Source organism: Myotis daubentonii, chromosome 3, assembly GCF_963259705.1.
Source record: "Myotis daubentonii chromosome 3, mMyoDau2.1, whole genome shotgun sequence".
Classification (NCBI taxonomy): Eukaryota; Metazoa; Chordata; class Mammalia; order Chiroptera; family Vespertilionidae; genus Myotis; species Myotis daubentonii.
In genome coordinates, this window is record NC_081842.1 from 81,906,621 (window position 1) to 81,929,059 (window position 22,439).

The 22,439-nt window shown below is 48.9% G+C and overlaps 1 protein-coding gene across 13 annotated transcripts in view; it reads right to left on the reverse strand.

Annotated features, from left to right (window-relative positions):
* SENP7 (SUMO specific peptidase 7) overlaps positions 1-22,439 on the reverse strand; it is a 174,117-nt gene that overhangs the window by 53,839 nt on the left and 97,839 nt on the right. The window lies entirely within an intron of this gene.

The window sequence follows — 22,439 nt, forward strand, 5'->3', positions numbered from 1 at the left end:
GAACACAAGCACCTGATAACCACATCTACGTGTATGTAAAAAACTTTTAAGTCGAAGGTAATTGTTAATATGTTTCAAGCATGGATCACATATCAAAAGTATAAAATAAAGTTTGGAGCGTGGTAACAAATTTTACCTATAAAGGAAATAATTTTAAATACAAGGTACCAGTTAAATACATAAAATATACAATTTTTGGAAAGCAAGTTTTGGAGGTATTTGAAATATCATGCCTCAATACCAAATTTTCAGTAATGGATAAATCATCCAGACAAAAATCCAACACAGAAACACTGGAATAGAAATATACTTCAGATCAAATGGACCTGACATGCATTTATAGAATATGCCTTCTACCAGCACCAAAATATACTCTTCTCAAGTGCACACGAAACATTCACCAGGATAAATCATATGACATGCCACAAACAATCTTAGCAAATTTAAGAAGACTGAAATCAAACCAACTACCTATTCCAATCACAAACCGGTTTGGCTCAGTGGATAGAGCGTCAGCCTGTGGACTGAAAGGTCCCAGGTTCGATTCCGGTCAAGGGCATGTACCTGGGTTGCAGGCACATCCCCAGTAGGAGATGGGCAGGAGGCAGCTGATCGATGTTTCTCTCTCATCGATGTTTCTAACTCTCTATCTCTCTCCCTTCCTCTCTGTAAAAAATCAATAAAATATATTTAAAAAAAAATAAAGAAAAGAAATCAGTAACAGGAAGAAAGCTGGAAAATTCAAATATATGGGGATACTAGAGGCCCGGTGCACAAATTCATGCACAGATAGGGTCCCTTGGCCTGGCCGGCAATTGAGGCCTATTAGGGAGCTGGCCAGGAGGAGGGACTGTGGGAGGTTGGCCAGCTGGCCCCCCAATCGGGCTATCAGGGAGAACAGCCAGCCAGGGGAGGCACCATGGGAGGTTGGCCTGCAGTGCCCCCATCAGGGCCAGGGAGGAAAGACTGTGAGAGGTTGGCCCACTCCCAATCGGGGACGATAGGGGTTGTCCAGCCAGGGGGAGGGGCCACAGGAGGCCAGCCGAGGAGAGGGGCCACAGGAGGTTGGCCAGCCAGGGTGGGAGGGGCTGTGGGACATTACCTGGCCAGCCCCCCCCCCCATGGAGCCAATCGGAGGGGCCAGCCAGCAGTGGGGAGGGGCTGAGGGAAGGAGCCAAGGGAGGTTGGCTGTGGTAACACACTGACCACAGGGGGCAGCTCTTGTGTTGAGCGGCATAGCAATCGGTCGACCGGTCATTCAGTCAGTACAGTAACTTAGGCTTTTATATATATACTAGAAGCTCGGTGCACAAAATTTGTGCACTCGGGAGTGAGGGTGAGGAGTGGGGCCAGACCCCTCAGCCCGACCTGCACCCATTGTCATGTTCCGGGACCCCGGCCACTCCTGGCCTAGGCACAGGCCTACAGGCTTGGGCAGCCTGGCTCCCGAGGCCCCATTTTATCAGGAGAACAAAGTTGGCATTAGTTACAGCCCTCACAGAACCCAGTACACTGCATCTGTGCGTACAACTGCCTCGTTCATGTGCCTGCTTCGCCCTACTGAGTTACTAACATCTTGAGGACATAGCTCTGTCTTATCCTGCTTCACCTTCAGTGCCTGGCCTGGTGCCAGGGACCTGAGAGGGTTTGCTGAGTGAGTGAATAAGGAGTGAATGAGTGAATGAATGAGCGAGTAAGTGAATGAGCAAGCAGCTAAGGGGCGGGAACACGTTGCCATGGCAACATGGCAAAAGTTCCGGCCCCACTCCCGGCTCCCTGAAGCCCACCCCAGGAAAGTTCCCGCCCTGCTCCCAGCGGCCTGGCGCCCCTCTCCTGGCTGCATACTGAATTACTAACATCTTGAGGACATAGCTCTGTCTTATCCTGCTTCAACTTCAGTGCCTGGCCTGGTGCCATGGACTTGAGAGGGTTTGCTGAGTGAGTGAATAATGAGTGAGGGAAAGAGTGAATGAATGAGGAATAAATGAATGAGCAAGCAGCTACCAGCGGGGATAGTTCGCACTCTGCTCTGAGATGCCTGACGCAAACCCCGGGCAGTTCCCACCCTGCTCCCAGCGGCCCCTGGCCCCTCTCCCGGCTGCATAGTTCGTGCAGGGCAAAGGCTGCCCGGGTGTGCGTTTTGGGAAATCAGTGCAGTAGCACCTGCCAGCCTGGGATCCCAGCGAAGGGCCGTTTGTGGGCATGGCCAGTGACAGATCTGTGCATTAGCACCAGTCAGCCGGGGATCCCCCTGGAGGGCCATTTGTAGGTGTGCCCAGTGACCGATCGGTGCATTAGCACCAGTCAGCCAGGGATCCCCCTGAAGGGCCGTTTGTGGGCATGGCCAGTGACCAATCGGTGCATTAGCACCAGTCAGCCGGGGATCCCCCTGGAGAGCCATTTGTGGGTGTGGCCAGTGGCAGATCAGTGCATTAGCACCTGTCCGGGGATCCCCACTGGAGGGCCGTTTGTGGGCATGGCCAGTGGGCGATCGCTGGGGTTCCGTGCCAGCCCTGGGTCTGTTCCCATATGGGCCGCCTGCCAACCAGGTCACAAATAGCAGGCCCAGATGGCAGCGGGGCAGGCGGGATGGCACTGTCCCGCCCTGCCTGCACTATGCAAATTAGCCGCCATCTTTGTTTGCGGTTAACCACCATCTTATCTGGTGATTAATTTGCATATCTTGCTGATTAGCCAATGGGAAGGGTAGCGAAGTTATGGTTAATTACCATGTTTCTCTATTATTAGATAGGACTAGAGGCCCGGTGCACAAAAATTTGTGCACTCGGGGGGTCCCTCAGCCCGGCCTGCACCCATTTGCAGTCCAGGACCCCTTGGAGGATGTCCACCTGTCAACTTAGGCTCACTCCCCAGGGGATCAGGCCTAAGCTTGCAGTCAAACATCCTTCTGGCAGCCAGGGAGCCCTCAGGGGATGTCCGACTAAAGGCTTAGGCCCCCAAGGAATCGGGTCTAAACCGTTAATTGGACATTCTTAGTGCTGCCACGGAGGCGGGAGAGGCTCCTGCCACCACCACGGCGTTGGCCAGCCATGAGCCAGCTTCTGGATGAGTGGCACTCCCCATATGGAAGTGCACTGACCATCAGGGGGCAGCTCCTGCATTAAGTGTCTGCCCCCTGGTGGCCAGTGCTCATCATAGCAACCGGTCATTCTGCCGTTCAGTCAATTTGCATATTAGCCTTTTATTATTATTACTAGAGGCCCAGTGCACAAAAATTTGTGCACTCGGACGGGGGGCGGGGGGGAGTCCCTCAGCCTGGCCTGTGCCCTCTCACAGTCTGGGACCCCTTGGGAGATAACGAACTGCTGACTTAGGCCTGCTCCCGGGTGGCAGAGGGCAGGCCCAATCCCTAGGTGCAGCCCCTGGTTGGGCTCAGAGCAGGGCCAATTGGGGAGTTGGGGTGCCGCCCCCTGTCATACACAGAGCAGGGCGGATTGGGAGGTTGCGATGCCACCCTCAGTCACACTCAGGGTAGGGCCGATTGGGGGGTTGGGGCACAGCCCCCTGTCACACTCAAGGCAGAATCCATGGGGAGGTTGTGGCGCCACCCCCTGTCACGCACAGAGCAGGGCCAATCAGGGGGTTGGGGCACCGCCCCCTGTCACGCACAGAGCAGGGCCCATCAGGGGGTTGAGGAGCTCCCCCCTGTCACTCACAGAGTAGGGCCGATAGGGGAGTTGGCACACCTCCCCCTGTCATACACAGAGCAGGGCGGATCAGGGGGTTGGGGCGCCGCCACTGTCACACTCAGGGCAGAGCCGATGGGGAGGTTATGGCTCTGCCCCATCACACACAGAGCAGGGCCCGTGGGGGGGGGGGGGGGGTTGGGGCGCCGCCCTCTATCACCCACAGAGCAGGGCTGATCAGGGGGTTGGGGCACCTTCCCCTGTCACGAACAGAGCAGGGCGGATAGGGAGGTTGTGGCCCCACCCCCTGTCACACACAGAGCTGCAGGGAGATCAGGGGGTTTGGGCGCTGCCCCCTGTCACGCTGATCCTGGTGCCGGAGGCCTCATGGCTCCGCTGATCCCGGTGCTGGGAGGCATATTACCCTTTTACTATATAGAATAGAGGCCTGGTGCATGGGTGGGGGCCAGCTGGTTTGCCCTGAAGGGTGTCCTGGATCAGGGTGGGGGTCCCCACTGGGGTGCCTTGCCAGCCTGGATGAGGGGATGATGGCTGTTTGCAGCTGGTCACACACCCTTCAAGGTGGGAGTCCCCACTGGGGTGCCTGGCCAGTCTGGGTGAGGGGCTGAGGGCTGTTTTCAGGCTGGGACTGAAGCTCCCAACTGCTCCTTTTTTTATTTTTTTTTTATTTTTTTATTCTGGGCCAGCTTTAGCTCTGAGGCTCCAGCTCTTAGGCCTCCGCTCCTGAAAGCAGGTATCTGGTTTGTTTCGGTTCTATAATCGAAACTCTGTATCAACTCCAGCTCTGAGATCCCAGCCAGCTGAAAGCTGGTTTCTGGAGTTTTGTTTAGCGTCTGTATTTGTTACAATGTTTGAAACTGCCAGCTCAGAGGCCTGCAGTGGCAGGCGGGAAACGTTAGAGTCCTCCGTCACTGAAGCAAGCAAGCCTCATGTTAGTTTCAAGCTGCCTGGCTGCCGGCCGCCATCTTGACTGACAGTTAGTTTGCATATTGCCCTGATTAGCCAATGGGAAGGGTAGCAGTCGTACGCCAATTATCATGTTTCTCTTTTATTAGTGTAGACTAGAGGCCCGGTGCACAAAAATTTGTGCACTCGGGGGGGAGGGAGGTCCCTCAGCCCGGCATGTGCCCTCTCGCAGTCTGGGACCCCTCGGGAGATAACGACCTGCTGGCTTAGGCCTGTTCCCGGGTGGCAGAGGGCAGGCCCAATCCCTAGGTGCAGCCACTGGTCAGGCTCAGAGCAGGGCTGATTGGGGAGTTGGGGCACCGCCCCCTGTCATGCACAGAGCAGGGCGGATCGGAAGGTTGTGATGCCACCCTCAGTCACGCTCAGGGTAGGGCCAATTGGGGGGTTGGGGCACCGTCCCGTCACACTCAAGGCAGGGTCGATGGGGAGGTTGCGGCACCACCCCCGTTCACGCACAAAGCAGGGCCAATCAGGGGGTTGGGGCACTGCCCCCTGTCACGCACAGAGCAGGGCCAATCAGGCGGTTGGGGCGCCGCCTTCTATCACCCACAGAGCAGGGCCGATCAGGGGGTTTGGGCGCTGCCACTCTCACACTCAGGGCAGGGCCAGTGGGGAGGTTATGGCTCTACCCCGTCACACACAGAGCAGGGCCCGTGGGGGGCAGGGGTGTTGGGGCGCCGCACCCTGTCACACACAGAGCAGGGCCGATAAGGGGGTTGGGGCGCCATCCCCTGTAACACACAGAGCCGCAGGGTGATCAGGGGGTTGGGGAGCTCCCCCCTATCAGGCACAGAGCAGGGCTGATCAGGGGGTTGGGGCACCTTCAACCATCACGAACAGAGCAGGGTGGATAGGGAGGTAGTGGCACAGAGCTGCAGGGAGATCAGGGGGTTTGGGCGCTGCCCCGTCACGCTGATCCCAGTGCCAGGAAGCCTCGCGGCTCCGCTGATCCCTGTGCTGGGAGGCATATTACCCTTTTACTATATAGGATAGAGGCCTGGTGCACGGGTGGGTGCCGGCTGGTTTGCCCTGAAGGGTGTCCTGGATCAGGGTGGGGGTCCCCACTGGTGTGCCTGGCCAGCCTGGGTGAGGGGATGATGGCTGTTTGCAGCTGGTCACACATCCTTCAGGGTGGGGGTCTCCACTGGGGTGCCTGGCCAGCCTGGGTGAGGGGATGATGGCTGTTTGCAGCTGGTCACACACCCTTCAGGGTGGGGGTCCCCACTAGGGTGCCTGGCCAGTCTGGGTGAGGGGCTGAGGGCTGTTTTCAGGCTGGCGGGTGACTGAAGCTCCCAACCGCTCCCTTTTTTCGTGTTTTTTTTTATTCTGGGCCAGCTTTAGCCTTGAGGCTTGGCTCCAGCTCTTAGGCCTCCGCTGCCGTAAGTACGTTTCTGGCCTTTGCTTACAATGTTGCGATCCTGTTGGCTGAAGCCCGGGCGGACTAAAGCAGGTTTCTGGGGTTTTGTTTAGCTTCTATATTTGTTACATAGTTGCTTAGAGTTGCAGCTCAGAGGCCTGCAGCGGCAGGCAGGGAACGTTGGAGTCCTCCATCACTGAAGCAAGCATCCTCATGTTTGCTTTAAGCTGCCTGGCTGCCAGCCGCCATCTTGGCTGGCAGTTAATTTGCATATTGCCCTGATTAGCCAATGGGAAGGGTAGCAGTCGTACACTAATTACCATGTTTCTCTTTTATTAGATAGGACTAGAGGCCCGGTGCACGAATTCGTGCACTGGGGGCGGGGGTCCCTCAGGCCGGCCTGCGCCCTCTTGCAGTCCAGGACCCCTCGTTCCCGCCACCACTGCTGCTGCAATCACCAGCCCTTAAGCTAGGCTTCTAGCTCAGCAGCGCTTTCCCTGTGAGAGTGCACTGACCACCATGGGGCAGCTCCTGCATTGAGCATCTGCCCCCTGGTGGTCAGTGCCTATCATAACAATGGGTTGTTCTGCAGTTCAATCACTTTGCATATTAGGGTTTTATTATATAGGATATAGGATGTCCCTATTTCCCCCCTTTTGCCCACTCTACCCAACTCTTGCCCCCCACTTCTCTCTGGCCATCACCATACTGCTGTCTGTGTCCATGGGTTCTGCATATATTTTCTTTGGCTAATCCCTTCTTTAAATTCACTTCTTTAAATTTTCATTTTCAGATAAGTGCTTATAACTGCACTATTATATATTTTCTATTATCGCATTTAGAATCAAGATATCTTTTAATTGAACCCTTATAAATTTTAGCACAATTTAATAAATTATGCCAGAAGCAATTAGGAGATTTTCATGTAATGCAGATACGTTTCAATTAATATTTTAATTTTTTAATTTGGAATAATCTCATACATGTAAAAACAACTATAAAATTCTACAGCATATTATATGTACCCTTCACCCAATTTCTTAGGTGTTAATAATTTAAACATAACCATATACAACTAACAAAATTTGTAATATATTTTTCTTATAATCTCTTTCATGTTACTTAATCCATTTACTTTTTTTTGTTAATCTTCACCCAAGGATATTTTTCCTTTAAATTTTAGAGAGAGTGAAGGGAAAGGGAGAGACACATTGATTGGTTGCCTCCTGCACATGCTCTGATAGGGACTGGGGCTCAAGCCAGCAACTGGTACATGCCCTTGACTGGAATTGAACCTGGGACCCTTCAGTCCACAGGCTAATGCTCTATCCACTGAGAAAAACAGGCTGCAGCTTAATTCATTTATTTTAATCTATATGTGTCTTTATATTTAAAGTGGGTTTTGTTTTTGATTCACCCTCATAATCTGTCTTTTAATTGGTGCATTTATGCCACTGACTTTCAGAGTGCTTACTGATAGAGTCACTGCCATATCAGGCGGCTTCTGGGGCTTCTGGGGCTAGCCTGCGACCCGGGATCGGATCCAATCACAGGTGGCAGGCAGAAGGCTTCTGGGGTCGCACACGGGGGCCTGGATGGCGGCTCGCACTCACGCTGTCCCGCCCTGCCTGCAGTATGCAAATTAGCCATCTTTGTTGGTGGTTAATTTGCATATTGTGATGATTAACCGATGGGAGGCGTAGCGAAAGTACGGTCAATTACCATGTTTGTCTATTATTAGATAGGACTAGGGGCTCGGTGCACGAAATTTGTGCCGGGGGGGGGAGGTGGCCTCAGACCAGCCTGCCCCTTCTCACAAAGTGGGAGCCCTCAGGGGATGTCTAGTGACGGCTTAGGCCTGCTCCCTACTCCCCTTGGGGATAGGGCCTAAGCCACAGTCTGGCCTCCCTTTCTGGGAGGTGACCGGGCAAATCAGGGGAAGGCACCAGCCCCATCACCCCGCTGCTGCAGCCACTGCCAGTCACTGCAGCCACCAAGGTGTTTTCATCAACACGGACTCCAGTTCCTTCACTATGAAAAAAATGACAACTTTCTTTAGGCATTTTCAAGATGTCTTTCATATAATAATAATTTCTTTATTATTTTTTTTATCCTCACCTGAGGATATGTTTCCATTGATTTTTAGAGAATGTGGAAGAGAAAAGGAAAGACAAAGAGAAACATCAAAGTGAGAGGAACACTTTGATTGGCTGCCTCCTGCATGAGCCCTGACCTGGGCCCCAGCCAGGGAGGAGCCTGCAACCTAGGTACATGCCCTTGGTCAGAACTGAACTCAGACCCTGCCATCTGCAGGCCAAGGCATTATCCACTGAACCAAACCAGCTAGGGCAGGATATGACATTTCTTAGCCCTCCAGCAGCGGACCTTTGTTTTTTTCACCAGGAGTGTGGTGAAAAACCCTAGATCACCTTTTTGGATTCTTATTACCCAAGTTACTAAGAATATTACCAGTGGCATACAGGGAGCTTAGCCAATGAGTGGTCAGAAAAGGTGTTTCCTCTGTAGTTCACACTGATCACCAGCTCTGCCCCCCGCCGCCAGGCCTGACGCCTCTGGCCCAGGCTTCAGGCCCGGGCAGGGGACCCCATCACCCTCCGATCACCAGATCGGCCCCTTGCCCAGGCCTGACACCTCCACTAGAGGTGTCAGGCCTGGGCAGGGGACCCCCATCTCCCTCCGATCACCAGATCAGCCCCTCGCCAGGCCTGCCGCCTTGGCCAGAGGCGTCAACCCCCATCACCCTACGATCGCCGGATTGGCCCCTGGCCCAGGCCTGACGCCTCCACCAGAGGTGTCAGGCCTGGACAGGGGACACCCATCTCCCCCTGATCACCGGCTCCGCCCCCCACTCAGGCCTGACACCTCAACGAGAGGCGTCGACCCCCATCACCCTCCGATTGCCGGCTCCGTCCCCCACTCAGGCCTGACACCTCAACGAGAGGAGTCGACCCCCATCACCCTCTGATTGCCGGCTCCATCCCCCGCCCAGGCCTGACGCCTCGGCCAGAGGCATCGACCCCCATCACCCTCCGATCGCCGGATCGGCCCCTTGCCCAGGCCTGACGCCTCCGCCAGAGGTGTCAGGCCTGGGCAGGGGACCCCCATCTTCCCCCGATCACCGGCTTCTGGGCGGCATCTGGGACCAGCCTGCGGCCCAGGATGGCAGCTTGCACTGGCAGCTGCGCTGTCCCGCCCTGCCTACAGTATGCAAATTAGCCGTCATCTTTGTTGGCGGTTAATTTGCGTATCATGCTGATTAGCCAATGGGAGGTGTAGCGAAGGTAAGGTCAATTACCATGTTTATTATTAGATAGGATACACACACACACACACACACACACACACAAATACACGTGGCCCGGTGCACAAAATCCGTGCACATTAAAAGGGAATTAATTAGAGGAAATATTTTAATATTGCTATTTGCCCTTTCTCTATAATAGAAGTGTGAGAGATGAAAGAAAATTAGTAAAATGTATATGAAAATACCATATAAATTTATTAATGAACAGTAACAAAACGATATAACAACAGAGACATGATGTAAAAACATATTAAAACAACAAAAACATGATATAAAAACAAGTGATGCAAACAATGACTGATAAAGTGATTAAACTTATTCTAATATCTCCCTGTACACCACATTAAGAGTGAAAACACTTTCAGAGTGCTTGACTAGTTTCCCTTATGCTGAAGTATTTAGAACTTTAACATCACATACTCTTCGAACTTGAGAGAAAGCAACATATAACTGACCATGTGCGAAAACAGGTTCAGGTAGGAATATTCCTACTCTGTCTAGACTTTGTCCTTGTGATTTATTAATAGTCATCGCAAATTCTGGCACCACGGGAAAATGTCGTCGAATCAATTGAAATGGGAGGCCAGTGTCAGATGGGGACAAATCAATTCTTAAAGTCAGGACAACCTCTCCCTCTGCAGATCCTGTTAATACTTCAGCTTCAATAATGTTAGGTCGTAATCTTTTGATAATATATCTGGTACCATTACAAAGACCCCATTTACTATTAAGATCTCTCAATAGCATGATGATTGCACCCACTTTCAATTTTAATTTATGACACGGCATTCCCAAAGGAGTAAAACTATTAAGAAATTCGATGGGAAAATTTTCCTTTCCAGCATCATCTGTTGCATCAATAGAATCATCACTCAAATATGTGTAAAAATATCCATCAAGTATATCCAAAATTTCTTCATTTAATTTTTGAACATGCTCATTTTTTTGGACAAAGAATCACACATTTAGATATATTTTTAATATTATCTATAGATAAACTATTTCCAAAGGTAGCTTCAATAATAGATCCAATACAAATCATTTCACAGGAGATTTCAATAATATCCATTCCTAAATGAAAACTGCTATCAAGTTTGCCATCTCCAAGTTTTATTAACCATTCACTATAAACAGAATCCTCTGATTTCATATTAGTTGTAAGAGATAACTTTCCAAAACATCCCCAAACATTACAGTACTTTAAAATCGTTTGTACTATTGCCAATTGCACAGCATGCGGTACAATACTGAGACATTGTCAAAAATCCCCTCCAAGAAGGAGAACTTTCCCACCAAATACAATATTCAAATTCATAATTTCTCTTAGTAATCTGTCTATGGCGTTTATAGCATGACTGGATGCCATGGTGCATTAATTGAGATGTTAGGCCTTTTTAATAGCTTTAGCACATTCACTGTTTATATCGACTCTAGAAATTGAAGTTTCATTTAATGGAACCAGTAATTTATATTGGGAATGAAAGGTGCTTCCACCGAGAAGTAAATTTGCAGCAATTCCTGTAGACGCTGTGGGTAAAACTACCACCACGACCTCTAATATAATGTATTAAAACTTTATAAAGATATGCCTCCATGCTCCGAGGGCCATTTCCTGCCTTAAATCTCGCGCTTGCGGGAAACAGCTCGGGGAGGGCGCAGCTCTTGGCAAGGCTACCCAGGACTCAGTGCCTCCACGCTCTGAGGGCCAGTTCCTGCCTGAAACCTCGCCCTCGTGGGAAACAGCTCGGGGAGGGTGCAGCCATTGCCAAGATGACCCCCGCAGGACTGACTTCCTTCCGGTTGGTCAAGCCTCGGACATGATGGCCGTTACACCCAGGGTTTTTATATAGATACTAGTGGCCCGGTGCACGAAATTCGTGCACGGGGGAGGGTGTGTTCCTCAGCCTGGCCTGCACCCTCTCCAATTTGGGACCCCTCGAAAAATGTCCTGCCAGTTTACAGGGATTGGTCCTAAACCAGTAGTTGGACATCCCTCTCATAATCCGGGACTGCTCTGCCCACACTGCAGCCACCGACCGCTACTGCCTCAGCCACTGCCTGCCCAAGATCCATGGCTGTGGGGAGAGGGCCCGCGCCCACGCCCCGCAGAGAATCAGCTGGGAGGGAGTGCTGTACGCTGGCAGTGGGGCCAAGGACCGGTCCCTGGACCCCGCCAAGTGGGCCCAGCTGCAGAGGAGCCTGGATAAGAAGCTGGGCGAGCTAAGCAGCCAGAGGAGGAGCAAAAGGAGGGAGAAGGAGATGTGAGCCAGCCCTCACACCCTCCGGCCTTTTCTTAGCAAATGCAAGTGGGAGCAAGCAGCTGTCCATGGTGCTTTCTGTGCCTTATAGCTGCTCCGGTGATGTCACCAGGGCTGCATGAGCAAGCCAGGGGCCTCTGGGAGGGGGTGGGTGGGCCCAGTGTGCCATGCCTTGTGCTGGGGTGGGGGCAGGCTGCAGTGGCTGTTCTCTGGACCTTCTGGGGAGAGCCGCCCCAGGTCTGTTTTGCTGGCACCAGGGCCCCCTGGGGCTCTCCGAGGTCCCTCGCCAACTGCCTTAAGAGAACCTTTAAGAGAGGTTCCGGGAGTCCGGGTTGTGGCCTGGCCTGCGCCCCGCCCTCCTGCCCTCGGATCGCCATGGCGATGGAGGGGCGCAGGCCCTCCTGCCCTTCAGTTGCCATGGTGGGGGTCTGCGGCTGCTGCCTGGCCTGCGCTCCGGCCTTCCTGCCCTCCGATTGCCATGGCGGGGGTCCAGGGTTGCTGCCTCGCCTGCGCTCAGGCCCTCCCGCCCTCCGATCACCATGGCAATTGAGGGACGCAGGCCCTCCCGCCCATCAGTTGCCATGGTGGGGGTCCGGGGTTGCGGCCTGGCCTGCACCGCCCCCCTCCCGCCCTTCGACCACCATGGCGGTGGTCCGGTGTTGCGGCCTGGCCTGCGCTCCGGCCCTCCTGCCCTCCGATCGCCATGGCGATCGAGGAACGCAGGCCCTCCCGCCCTTCAATTGCCATGGCAGGGGTCTGGGGTTGATGCCACCCTCCCATCGCCATGGCGGAGAGGGTTGCGGCCTGGCCTGCGCCCTGCCCTCCCGCCCTTCAATTGCCATGGTGGGGGTCCGTGGTTGCTGCCTGGCCTGCAACACGGCCCTCCCGCCCTCCGATCACCATGGCGGGGGTCCGGGGTTGCTGCCTGGCCTGGCTCCGGCCCTCCTGCCCTCCAATTGCCCTGGCGATCAGGGCCACAGGCCAGCCGGCAACCCCAGCTTTCCTATGGCGATCACCCGCTGGGGGGTGGGGAAAGGCAGCCGTTGCCCACCCCCCAACTCTTGCCTGCCGCCTGGGTTGCTGATCACCATTCTTCAGTCCTTCCCCTTTCGCCTCTCATCATTGTGAGTATGCAAATTAACCGCCATTCGTGCACTGGGTGGGGGGGGGAGTGTCCCTCAGCCCAGCCTGCCCCCTCTCACATACTGGGAGCCCTCAGGCGTTGACCCCCATCACCCTCCAATCGCAGGATCGGCCCCTTGCCCAGGCCTGACGCCTCTGGCCTAGGCTTCCGCCCGGGCAGCGGGACCCGCAGCTGCAGCGGCCCCACTATCCTGGGCTTCGCTTTAGGCCCAGGCAAGGGGCCCCTAGCTCCTGGGACTGCCAGCTTCGACCCTGCCCAGCTCCCATCGCTAGCTCCACCCCTACTTCCTGCTATCACTGGCCAGGGCGGAAAAGGCGCCTGATTCTCCAATCATGGCTGGGGGGCAGGGCAAAGGCGGCCCCAGGGCCGCCTTTGCCCTGCCCCCCAGCTCTTAGCTCCCCCCTGGGTTTCCGATAACTGTCAGTGGCAGGGGGCTTCTTCCTGCTTTCCCTTTCGCCTCCCTGCATTGTGCCTACATATGCAAATTAACCGCCATCTTGTTGGCAGTTAACTGCCAATCTTAGTTGGCAGTTAATTTGCATATAGCCCTGATTAGCCAATGAAAAGGGTATCATCGTACGCCAATTACCATTTTTCTCTTTTATTAGATAGGACTAGAGGCCCAGTGCACAAAATTTGTGCATGGGAGGGGGGGGTCCCCTCAGCCCACCCTGCATCTTCTCCAAACCGGGATCCCTCGGGGGATGTCTGACTGCCAGTTTAGGCCCGATCCCCGGCAGTGGGACATCCCTCTCACAACCCTGGACTGCTGGCTCCTAACTGCTCACCTGCCTGCTGGCTTGATCGCCCCTCACTGCCCACCCTCAACCGGCCTGGTCACCCCTAACTTCCCCCTCTGTTGGCCTGGTCGCCCCTAACTGCCCCCCACTGCTGGGGCATGGCAACGACAGGGAGCTCTAGGTCCCGGGTTTGAAGGTCAGCCACGCCCCCAATCACAGGAGACCCAGAGTTCCACCACGCCCCAGCCGGGGCCCAGAGCGCCCTTCCGCCGCCGCAACCTGGCGGGAAGGAGCTGAGCCCCACAGGGAGTGGGCCTAAGCTGCAGTCTGGCCTCCCTCTGTGGGAGGCGCCCAGCTGATCAGGGGAAAGCACCACCCCCATCACCCTGCCATGGTTCCCACTGCCAGCCACCACAGCTGCCATGGTATTTTCATCAACATGGACTCCAGTCCCTTTGCCATGAAAAAATGACAATTTTTTTAGGCATTTTCAAGAAGTCTCTTTCATAGGATATAACATTTTTTTTTATACTCGCCTGAGGATATTTTTCCATTGGTTTTTAGAGAGTGTGGAAGAGAGAAGGAAAGACAGAGAGAAACATCAATGTGAGAGGGACACTCGATTGGTTGCCTCATGCATAAGCCCTGACCTGAGCCCCAGCCAGGGAGAAGCCTACAACCTAGATACATGCCCTTAATCAGAATAGAACCCGGACCCTGAGGTCTGCAGGCCAAGGCTCTATCCACAGAGCCAAACCGGCTAGGGCAGGATATGACATTTCTTAGCCCCTCCAGCAGCAGACTTTCATTTTTTCCTCCAGGTGTGAGGTGGAAAAACCGTACATCACCTTCTTGGATCCTTATTACCCAAGTTACCAAGAACACTGAGAGTGGCGTACTGGGAGCTTAGCCAATGAGCTGTCAGAAAAGGTGTTTCCACCAGTTTGTCTGGTTTGATAACCTGCTGAGAGCCAAAACTGGCACCTGTTGTCCCATGCCTTCAGGGCCGTCCAATGGGGCAGAGTGTGCCACCAGTTGAGTATCACACACTGAGTGGAATATGGGTGATGCTCATGTGACTGGCTAGAGCAGCCGTGGGCAAACTACGGCCCGCGGTTTTCTATCCGGCCCGCGGAGCCAAAAGAGCGGAGGGTTCTCTTGCTCCCCACTCCGCTCCTTCACCAGCAGCAGTGTTAACATGGCAACGTCGGGAAACACAGCCGCAGCTCCTTCTTCTGAGTGGGTGGATATAGAAGGAACAACCTCTCAATCTTCCAGAGGCTCCTTGTAATGCCCGCGGACTCGTCTCCCGACATCACCCTGGGAATGCGTAGACACGTTATTGTGGTGATGTAGGGAGACACGCCCCTGGAGAGCACAGTATCAGAGCCTTTCTGAGGTAAGATTAAGAGCTCTACTCAAAAACAATTTTTTCCTGTTCCCACATTCTGTACATCACAATGACTTGTTAATAAAACAACAAAGACTTTCAGCTGTAAAAATGCGTGCTACAGGGCATTTGTGTTAACATGCACCACTGCACATTAGCATTAATGCAAACAAGATGGAAACCTGTGTACCCTGCCTGCATTAACCCTAGCTGCGCTGCATTGCAGTACTGCACCACACTGCAACAGCAGCACAGCTAGTGTGAACGAACCCTAATTCAGTGGGTTGAACAAAAAGATTGTATAGAAATGTGATGAACTAAAGATTTTATTACAAAATCACTTAATTTCAGGGTTTCAGAAGTAATTGGACAAATGAAAAACTGAAGATCAAATGTTCATATCTAATACTTGGATGAAACCCTTTCCTGGTAATGACAGCCATAAGTCTTGTACTTATGGACATCACCAGATGCTGGGTTTTCTCCTTTGTAATGCTCTGCCAGGCTGTCACAGTAGGGGTATATTTATAGATATCCTGCCATTTCCAGCTTTTAATAAGAAAAACTGTTGCAATGGGCATTTAAAAGTGGCACTTGGTTGTTTTTATAGAGTCCAGTGGATGCAATCTGACATTGATAATGGGCTCTTTCACACTATGTGCACTGCGGCTGTTTTTTGCCAGTAACGGAAGTGCTAGTGGTAACTACTGGTTACCCATGTTTTGCACTGCCCTAGCACCTCCCATACAAGGGTGTCTGGAAGACACAGCAATGTGCAGCTATGTGTGTTACCATAAACAAAGGGCCTGTGTGAAAGATACACAGGTTTCCTATGGAGGAAAGGGGTTGTTCTCTATGGTCAGGGTGTGCCTCTGTCCCATGTCTGAACTTTTTCAGATGATTTTGTTATATATATATATATATTTTTTTTAGACCAAAAATGTTATAGTAGAGCAAATTTAATCACTTGTTTTTATACTTTACTGTCTTATTTTAGTAAAGAATTTAATAAGAGAACGGTACTGTTGGTTTTAGCCCAATATTAAACATGAGTGGAACAAAGAAAAGGAAAGTGGACAGTGAATGCCGAGTGTTTAAGAGGGAGTGGACAACAAAATATTTTTTCACCGAAGTCCGATCAATGCCGGTATGTCTGATATGCCAGGAAACACTTGCAGTCTTCAAAGAGTACAATCTCAGCCGTCACTTTGCAATAAAGCATGGCAACTATGCTAGCAAGCAGTCACCTCAAGAACGGGAAGCTACTGCACAGAGGTTGATGGCTAAATTACAGGCTCAGCAAAATGTCTTTCACAGACAAACTGCAATTCAAGAGACAACTACCAAAGCAAGTTTTATGCTATCATTCAAATTAGCAAAAGCTAGCAAACCTCTCTCTGAAGGCGAGTTTTTGAAAGAATGTATGATAGAGACAGCAGGTCTCTTGTGTCCAGAGAGCAAAGGCAAGTTTGAAAAACTCAGCTTATCGCGCAGGACAGTGACTCGTCGAGTAGAACTGATTGATGAAGACTTGGCCAGCAAGTTAAATAGTAAGGCAGAGTTCTTTAAGTTTTATTCACTAGCATTGGATGAAAGTAATGACGTAAAGGACACTGCTCAGCTCTTAATTTTTATCCGAGGGATTAGTGACAATTTTGAAATTACGGAGGAGTTTTTAGCCATGGAGCCACTGAAAGGAAAAACACGGGGAGAGGACTTGTATGACCGGGTGTCTACTGTCATCGAGAAAATGAAGCTACCATGGAGTAAACTTGCTAATGTCACGACAGATGGATCTCCAAATTTAACTGGAAAAAATGTTGGACTGCTAAAAAGAATTCAGGATAAAGTGAAAGAAGGGAACCCTAACCAAGATGTTATTTTTCTTCACTGTATTATTCACCAGGAATCATTGTGCAAGTCTATATTACAACTTAATCATGTTGTTAATCCAGTCGTAAAGCTTGTTAATTTCATTCGAGCAAAGGGACTTCAGCACCGTCAGTTTATTAAGTTTCTGGAGGAAACTGATGCGGATCACCACGACTTACTTTACCACTCTCGTGTCCGCTGGTTGAGTTTGGGCAAAGTTTTCCAACAAGTGTGGGAGCTCAAAGAAGAGATTGGTGCATTTTTGAAATTAAAGGGGAAGTCTGACGAATTTACTGAGCTGAGTGACAAGAATTGGCTGTGTGACTTTGCATTTGCTGTAGATATATTTTCACATTTGAATAAGCTAAATGTGAAGCTACAGGGAAAAGATCAGTATGTACATGACATGTACACTAATGTGAAAGCCTTTAAATCGAAGCTGATTTTCTTTTCCAGACAAATTTCAGACAAAGTCTTCACTCATTTTGCCACACTAGCCACACAGAAGGAGACCATCCAAAACGTGAAGAAATACAGCAAATCACTGGATGACCTGCATGCAGAATTCTGTCGTCGGCTTTCTGACGTTGAAAAAATTGACCAGTCACTTCAACTGGTGGCCTGTCCTTTGTCACAAAACCCTGAAACAGCACCAGAAGAGGTGCAACTGGAACTCATCGATCTTCAGTCTGACTTTGTCCTAAAGGAGAAATTCAGCTCTCTTGAACTTTAAGAGACTTTTATGCTTCACTTAATGAAGCCACTTTTCCAAACATCCAGAGGATGGCACAGAAGATACTGGTGCTGTTTGGGTCAACCTATGTTTGTGAGCAGACATTTAGCATCATGAACATCAACAAAGCCCCTCACAGATCCAGCTTAACTGACGAACACCTCAGATCTATCCTGAGAATAGCCACAACAAAACTAACTCCAGACTTTGATGCATTAGCTAAAAAAGGAGACCAACAACACTGTTCCCACTGAAGTTGATGTTTTAAAGACCAAAATCCTTTCAACCCAGTCTACATTGCCATCTACATCTACGTCCCGGGCATAATTTGGAAGCTGCACTAAAGAAAATGTTTAATTTACTGTTTACACATTTTGTACTTTTCTATTAGTTTTAGTTTTAAATTATTTTATTATATCTAAGTTTAATTTGAAAGGCTTTTGTACCTTTCCTTTGTTAGGCAATTTTATTTTGCCTTTGCCATCTTCAATATAAGGTATGTTATTGTGCTATGATTCCTCCATTTTTTGAAGTTTCAAATTATAATAATTAGTGTTTACATTCTTCTTGTTAAAATGTTTGAAATGAATAAAACTATTGAAATAAAAAAAAAAGACCGTACCCTTTTATGTAATGATGTTTACTTTGAATTTATATTAGTTCACACAAACACTCCGTCCATGCTTTTGTTCCGGCCCTCCGGTCCAGTTTAAGAACCCATTGTGGCCCTCGAGTCAAAAAGTTTGCCTACCCCTGGGCTAGAGCTTTGGGGGTGGGGTGGGGTTAACTACTATTTTTTTGGCCATGATCTCTTTTCCCTTCCTTTTTCTTTAATAAATGGATCAAAATTAAATAATTCAAGCCCTGCCTTCAAAATGAATTTTTTTTTAGTATTGTTTAGCAAAAAACAATAAAAACCCAAATTTTTTTAACCATCAAAAAAAAAAAAAAAAAAAAAGGTGTTTCCTCTGCAGCTCATGCGCAGAGGCGGGACTGCTGGTGTGCCATGGCTGGAGCAGCCCCAGGCCCCCCTGCCTGTGTTCGCTCCGGCAGCCCCATCCCCCCCCCCATTCCCCCCCCCCCCCCGTCTCCTTCTCACCAGTCGTGACTGTTACAGCGTCCCAGCTAATTTGCATATTACCTCTTGATTGATTGATAGATAGATAGATAGATTGATTGATTGATTGATTTACCACAAGTAAAGGTCAGGAATTGTTATCTTTCTTTTAAATTTTTTTGTTGTTTCACTTTATTACTGCTGTGTATGTGCTCCATGTGAGTGATGTAGGTGCTTATGTAGGTGGGTTCAGATTTACAGTGAAAATCGCGTTAGGCCATGCCGTAGGAACTTTTCTTGTTTTGAGGCACACAATTCAGAGACCAAATTTTCCACTTCTTTGTACATTTTGAAGTGCTGCTCAGAAAGTTCAAGTGCCATCGATCAAAACAAGTGGTAATCTGAAGGAGCAAGGTCTGGTGAATACAGCAGGTGGGTTAATACTTCCCAGGCAAGATCTTTTAACGTGTCTTTAACTGGTTTTGAAGTGTGTGATGGTGCAGTATCATGAAGCAAAATTACTTTGCCGTATCTTCTGGTCCATTCTGGTCGTTTTATGACCAAAGCGTAGTTCAAATTGATTATCTGTTGTCGGCAGTTATCAGTAGTAACGGTTTCACCTGGTTTTAGAAGCTCATAATACACCACATCTTCCTGATCCCACCAAACGCAGAGCATTGTCTTCTTTCTGAAGCGATGTGGCCTTGCAGTCAATGTTGATGGTTGACCTGGATCAACCCATGATTTTGTGCATTTGGGATTCTCAAAATAAATCCACTTTTCGTTGCCAGTCACAATTCGATGCAAAAAAAGACTTTCTTTGGTGCCGTTGAAGCAACTTTTTACTGATGACTTTTCGGTTTTCCATTTGTCTTTCGTTCAGTTGATGTAGCACCCGTTTTCCTTCCTTTAAAATCTTTCCCATTGCTTGTAAATGATCGGAAATTGTTTGCTGAGCAATGTTTAATCTTTCAACAAGTTGTTTTTGAATTTGACACGCATCTTCATCCAATAACGCTTGTAATTGTTGGTCTTCAAAGTTTTTCGGTTGACATGGATGTTCTTTGTCTTTCATATTGAAATCATCACTTTTAAAGCATTTAAACCAGCGTTCAAAGTATCTTGAGATGGAGCATGTTCACCATAAGCTTCCCGAAGTATATAATAACTTTCAGCAGCACTTTTCTTCAAAATAAAGTAATGAATTAAAACTTCCTGCAAATGCTCTTTTTTTGGCACGAAATTCAACATTTTTAAGCATAAAAATATCTATGATGTTAACACCTTCAGAAAATTTTACATATGAAGTTTTGAAACGTGTTGTCAATACAACAAAATAGAATACATATCAAATCGCATATATATCAACATATGTGTAACTCCATCTATTGAAAAAAATCTGCATATAAGCATAACCAATGGACATAAGACACTGGGGGGTAGGGGAGGCCAGGGGATTGTCAAGGGCGGGGGGGAAAAAAAAGACACATATGTAATACCCTTTGTAATACTTTAAGCAATAAAAAAAAAAAAGAAAAAAATCTGCATTATTAAATAGTACACTTGGTATATGCATATATGCATAACCCATGGACCCAGACAACAATATGGTGAAGGACTTAGAGGTGGGGGAGACTGAGTGGAGGAGGAAAACAGGAGACAAAGGGAAATGGGTAACGTCTGTAATAGTGTCAACAATTAAAAAATAAGTCCACACATATATGGTCACTTAACTATGGTAAAGGAGAAAACAATATACAATGGGAAAATAAATGTTGTTGGGAAAGCTGGACAACCACATGCAAGAAAATAAAACTGGACCAATATCTTCAATTACACACAAAAATCAACTCAAAATATATTAAAGATTTCAGGGTAAGACCGGAAACCATAAAACTCCTAGAAGAAAACATGTGATTAAGCTCCTTGGCACTGGTCTTAACAATGACTTGTGGATTTAACACCAATGCAAAGGCAACAAAACCAATCCTATATAAAAAAATAAAAAATAAAAAAAAGCCTAATATGCTAAGTGTCCAGTCTTCCGGTCATCCGTTCAACCAATCAAAGTGTAATATGCTAATGATATTCTAAAGCCACTCTACTGCTTGCTATGACATGCATTGATCGCCAGTGGGCAGAGAGTCGACCGGTTGACCAGTCGCTTTGACGTGCACTGACCACCAGGTGGCAGACGCTCCGACCAGTAGGTTAGCTTGCTGCTGGGGTCTGGCCAACTGGGACTGAGCAAGATAGGCTGGATATGCCCTGGAGTCCTCCCGCAGTCCATCCCTGGCTCGCCATCCTCCTGCATCCCTCCCTAGCCCAATCGTGCACCAATGGGGTCCCTTGGCCTGGCCTGCACCCTCTCGCAATCTGGAACCCCTCAGTCAATGTTGGCAAGCCGGTTTCAGTCTGATCCCGCAGGCCAGGCCGAGGGACCCCACTGGTGCATGAATTCATGCATGGGCCTCTAGTGTAAACAATATATCAAATAAAATGTTTGTTTTCAGTGAAGGCAACTATCAACAAAATGAAAAGGCAACCCATGAAATGAGAGAAATATCTGGAAATCATATATCTGAAAAGGGGTTAAAGTCAAAAATATATGAAGAACTCAGCCCTGGGCAGTGTGGCTCAGTGGTAGAGCATTGACCCTCACATGGAAAGGTCAGGTGCTCAATTCCCTGTCAAGGACACATACCTGGGTTCATTCCCCGGCCCAGGTTGGGGCACATACCAGCCATGTCTCTTTCTCTCTCATATCAATGTTTCTCTTTCTCTTTTTCTCCCCATCCCTCCCTTACACTCACTGAAAATCAATGAGAAAAATATCCTCAGGTATGGTTTAACAAAAAAGAAATACACACACACACACACACACACACACATATATATATATATATATATATATATATATATCTCAGCCAGTGTGGTTCAGAGGTTAAGCGTAGACCTATGAACCAAGAGGTTCAATTCCCAGTCAAGGCACATGCCCAGGTTGCAGGCTCAATCCCCAGTAGGGGGCATGCAGGAGGCAGCCAATCAATCATTCTGTCTTATCATTGATGTTTCTATATCTCCCTCTCCCTTCCTCTCTGAAACCAATAAAATATATTTTTTAATAAAGAAAAAGAAAAAAATCAGCAAATCCTGGGGAAGGGGGAGAATCCTACCATATTATAAGATTTAAATGTCAAGTGTTCAACAGAAAAATGCCCAGGCATACAAAAAAAAAGGAAAGTATGGCAAAACAAAGAAAATATATAAAACAACAGAACCTGTCCCTGAAAAAATCCAGATGACACTCAATAGACTAAAACACTATTTTAAAAATCCTCAAGGAACTGAAATAAGTCTTGAAAACAGTAAAAAACATTATTTATGACAAAATGAAAATATTCATAAAGAGATAAAATATATAAATGGACCAAAAGGAAATTCTGGAGCTAAAAAGTACAGTTAACTGAAATGAAAATTTCATTAGAGGGATTTGAAAAACAGATTTGAACAAACAGAAAAACCAATCAGTGAACTTGGAGACATGATCATGGAAATTATCAAATCTGAGGAACTGAAAGAAAAACAGTAAGAAAAGTAAACAGAGCCTAAGGAATCTGTGGTACACCAACAAGTAGATTGATATGCAAATTATTGGAGTTTCAAAAGGAAAAGAAAGAAAGGGGCAGAGATTATTTGAATAAATAATCATCAAAAAAAAATTCCAAGGGGTCCCGGGTTCGGTTCCGGTCAGGGGCATGTGCCTGGGTTGCGGGCACATCCCCAGTGGGGGATGTGCAGGAGGCGGCTGATCGATGGTTCCCTCCCATTGATGTTTCTGACTCTCTGTCTCTCTCCCTTCCTCTCTGTAAAAAATCAATAAAATATATATATAAAAAAAATTCCAAATTTGATGAAAGACATGAATA